The sequence below is a fragment of the Thalia democratica genome, chromosome 7 (genome assembly GCF_965202585.1).
Source record: "Thalia democratica chromosome 7, ktThaDemo2.hap1.1, whole genome shotgun sequence".
Lineage (NCBI taxonomy): Eukaryota > Metazoa > Chordata > Thaliacea > Salpida > Salpidae > Thalia > Thalia democratica.
The window spans coordinates 55,342,425-55,347,198 of NC_139171.1; the positions used below are offsets into that span (position 1 = coordinate 55,342,425).

General features: G+C 26.2%; 1 pseudogene across 1 annotated transcript; it reads right to left on the reverse strand.

Annotated features, from left to right (window-relative positions):
- Positions 1-368: 368 nt before the first annotated feature.
- LOC145841638 (glutathione S-transferase Mu 5 pseudogene) lies at positions 369-1,265 on the reverse strand (annotated as a pseudogene). The gene is made up of 2 exons (XR_014370145.1): positions 1,102-1,265; positions 369-887 (listed from the first exon to the last, which is right to left on the reverse strand). The product of XR_014370145.1 is annotated as a glutathione S-transferase Mu 5 pseudogene (transcript).
- Positions 1,266-4,774: the final 3,509 nt, after the last annotated feature.

Below are 4,774 nucleotides of genomic sequence, written 5' to 3' on the forward strand. Positions count from 1 at the left end.
AAAAGGTTGATAAACTTTATAACTTATTTTTTTAATAATCAATAACTAGGAGCTAATTATTACTTTTTTTTATAGATTTTCAACAAGGTAACTTATATAAATCTAATTGTTTTCAAAGTTTAGGCGCACTGTTTTTATTTGAATATTTTGTGAGAAGTCAAAAAACTGATTTAAATATTTAATAAAATATTTTGTATAGCATTAGTTACACTAAGTAACTATTATATAACAAAATGTAAATCTAACTGAAATAATAAAAACAACAAAACAATTAAATTTAGATCAAATTTATTAAAATAATCAAAACAAAATAATAAATTAATCTTTTATAACTATTTTGTTACAAAAGAATTCACAAAACAAAACAATTAATCTTGGGTTGTGCCGCCTCCCCACTTAGCCATTTTGTTGTTGCAGGGGAATTTTTTGAACCTGTCGCTGTTACGATACGCCGCGATCCTCTCCAACGCCATGAAGTTATCCAAATACTTGCACATGTTGGGGTATTTCCCAACCTCTTCCGCCTCCATCAGCCGCATCTGGTCCAGTATCTCGCAGAGGGCGAAATCGACGTACGTCAGCTTTTCCCCCGCCAAATACCGGTGCTTCCCCAAATACTTCTCCAAGTTTCGCGCCTTGGAAGGGAGCTGGTTGTTGAAGAAGTTTTTCTTGTTGTTGGGGAAGTCCGGAAGGTAGCACATCATGACGAACTGCATCCTGAGGTCGTGGACCACTCCTTGCGCCTGGTCGCACAGCGCGTTGGCCACGTTGCCCTCGGGCATCAGGTTGCCGTGGCGACCCACGTGACGCATGATCGCCCACGACTCGCTTATTTTCAGGTCGCCGTCGACGTAGTAGGGGAGGTTGGGGAAGTCCAAGCTGAGGCCCTGGAAAAATATTTATTAATCTAACTTTGTTTATTTATCTCTATCAAGAGAATTCAATAGTTTTAACTGCAATGCTTGTTTTAGATCAAAATAAAATGATTAATTTTTTAAATATAAACTTATTTTTAAAACAACAGCTCATAATAATTAATACCTGGTACAAGTAAACTTTCATATGAACAATATTCTAATTATTTTTTTGATAGTTTCTCACCTCCTTAACATCGGTCCACATGGTTCTTTTGAAGTCTGGAGGGCCACCGGTCGAGTACTTTTTCTCCTCATATGATTGGTCGGAATATTCCAGCATCAATCTGATTGGTTCAGCGAATCCTCGGATGTCCCAGTAAGCTAACAACCCCATGTTTGTTTGTTATAATATACTAAAAACGGTTACATTAAGTATATTTAGTTATTATTTAATTAAAATTGCATAACTAGTAAAGTAATTTTAAAAAAATCTTATAATTTGTAATGCTAACTAGAATATAAACTCTACGGGTTTTTCTAATAAATAATAAATCTAATAGTTTCAATAATAAGAAAAAAAAATTAAATGATATAAAAGCAATTTCTAACAATAAAATTGCTGAAACATATTACAAAAAATATATATCATAAGCTAATTATATAAGGAATAAAAATAAACAACTTTGAAACAAGGATTATATGCATCAAATGTATAAACTTTGTAAAATTTCATAAGTTAATAAAAAGTTATACACTAGTTTGTGAAGTACAACAAAACTCATGTCAAACGTTTTGAAACTTCAATAGAATACTTTTTATAGTCATATACAACAATTTAAAATACTTAAAGACTTTATTCAAAAAATAAAAACAGTTCAGTATTGAAAAAAAAAAAGTATTCTTCTTATATATTTATAAAAAGTGGTTTATGTTTTTTCATGGTGTTGTTATATATTTTAATATAAATAGTTAATATCTAACGTTATCATTTCAGAACTTTTGGTTGTACTTTAAATAAAAACATTAAATTGTAAAAAAGACTTAGGTTACTTGTTTTTAGCGGTTTTAACAAAACCCATTGATTTAGATAAACTTACTACGCCAATATAAATGCATACAATGCTTTATAAAAACAAGTAGGGAAAAGAAAAAACGATTTTGTTACCTTATATAGCTTTATACTGCCATAACTTATAATAGCATAGCACTGAATTTGTAATGTAGTTTTTAATCGGTTTAAAAGTTTTTTAATAGTTTTCAATGTTATTCTATTTACACACACACTGTAAAATATTCTTATGCCATCAAATGATATGAACCAGTTATTAATTAAACCAATCAAAAATGTTCAGTTAAAATATAAGCTAGCATACTTATAGAAGTATAGCAATCGTTTAGTACAAGATTTTCTAAATCTAGGGCTAATTAATAAATTTCAAATGAATGCAAATTTTATTCACCTAAAACCTTTGTTTTACTAAAGGATGGTGATAAACAAATATTTTAGTGACTTATCATATTTTTAAGTTTTAAGTAAGCTTTAAAACGGACAAATGAGTTTCAAACTCGAGTAAAAAAACTCCAAAAAGCTAAATTTTTCAACTCTCATACAAAAATAATTATAAAATAATCAAACAATACTGTACTTAAGTTTTTAGCTTCAATCTTTATTTCTTTAATGTAAGAACACAAATGGCATATCTCAAACTAAAGCTATAATCAATAACAATGAGCATCTCTTAAAAGTTTTACCGAAAACAATTTATCGTTCTACTCTTTTCTTGCAAATCAATCAAGAAATAAATCGTAAGAAAAAATAAATCAGCTTGTAGCATTCTTGAAAATAAAAAAAAAACATAAACGAAAATGTTTACACACGTACAGACGATACGAGCACAAGTTAATTGTTAACTTTTTTTCCGTTGAAATATTTGCTGAAGTACAGTACTTGAACTACAGCTTTGCAACTAGATTTTATTCTGCCTCAAAATTACTAGGTAAGTTTTATAAGCCGGACAAAAACTTAATAATTTATTTTGTTTTGAAACTAAAGTTTAATAGTAAATTAAAAAATTAAAATTATAATAAAGTACTAACGTTCGGTTAACATCAATATGTTAATCATACAACAACAATTTTTATTCTAGATTTAAACTTTCTTTTTAAATGATGTTAATATTATTAAATTCACAGTAAAGATTTAGTTTTGTTTTTTATAAACTGCTTTAGAAATGTGATTCACAACAAACTGTTTAATAAGCTAAAATTATTTAAATAAGTCATTTTTTTTAACTTTTAAAAGTAAGATTTTTCAATAGACATTACTTTAGAAGTAGCTTTTTATAAAATTTTGGTTTTTAAACTTAACTTTTAATCTTCATAGAATCATCTTTGTAAACATTAATAAACAAATATATATAATTAAAAGTTTTGATAAAATGCAAGTTAAGTAAAAGCTGCGTAAAAAAATAACGGTTTCTGGTAATCTAAACTTACTCTGAAAATTAATTTAAAAAGAGTATAACTAAAAAGTAAAATTCCATAAAAACGTTAAATTTTTAAGAAAAAACAAAAATTCTAAATAATACATCCTTACATCTCGAACGCACTTGACAAAGTGAATGAAAAAGTCGTTAAAATAAACACACGCTAAGCGAGCAAACAGAAAAAGTTAATTGTTAACATGTCATTGTTTGATTTTATCGCTTATAAGTGACTGTGCGCAATTTACTTGATACTTTTGCACCGTCACTTGAAAATTAACACAAAATAATCAGAATTTACTAAAATTTACTCCTTGAAATGTGAACAAACTATTTTTTATTTATCTACGTGATGCTTTTTACCTTAAATGTATATGTGATACTATCATGTCGTCAGAAATGTGAAAACTTACAAAATAAAACGTCATAGTATTAGCTTTTATTTTTTAATGTTTTTATTTTTAATGTTTTAAGTTTCTTTGCATGTTATCATATTTTTGAGTTAAAAATATTTTGTATTGCGTATGTTTTATGGTTTAATCATTTTGGATATTTTGTTAATAAAATACTAACAAATTGTTTTACTATCAAATACCAAATGTTTATAATAGCTTGAGTATTTCAGTTTTTAAACATTTGCATAATAATAGTTTTTTATATGTTTTATAAGAATCACTGCATTTTTTACAATGACTACTTGTTTTTTTAAACATAAACGTATAATTATTGTAAGAAATAAAAATTAAATATTATTAAAAAAAAATCAATTTAAAAATTAATTTCAAAGTTAACGTAATATACCTTGAGTTTCGTAAAAGACGTTAAAAAAAGTTATTTCTCACGTTTGTAAATACGTATTACAAGTTAATCTATTTAAAATAAGTATCGACATGTAAAAATAAATCCAAATTTTTTAGTTACTGGACTTGACGGTAAAATAAAAGTAAATGTATATAAGTCAATTACAATTGAAAGAAAACAATCATATACAATACATTTATAAATAAAACTTTATCAATACTTCAATAAAAAAAGTCTCGTTTAATAAAAAAGTTGTTAATTTTGTTTCATTAGTTATATTATTTTGTACTCTTACTAATCACTATAAAATAGTTGTTTAAGCTTTATTTTTTGGTAATTTACTATACTTTTTTTTTGTTATATTCGTCGTAAAGCTATTTTTAACAGTTTTATGATAAAACATAGGTTATAAATCAATTTTACTCCTACCTAAATCTATAAACTTTCCAAAATCTTATTCATTAACACGATAAAAGTAATAAAGTTCAAACTTTAAGCAACTCGCATAGATTTTTACCATAAAGTATCACTTTGCACAAACTTAAAGTATGCTTTTTATCAAAAACAACATTTACAACAATAAAATTAATAAAAACTTTAGAATATAATCTTTATTTTATAACAGTGATAAAA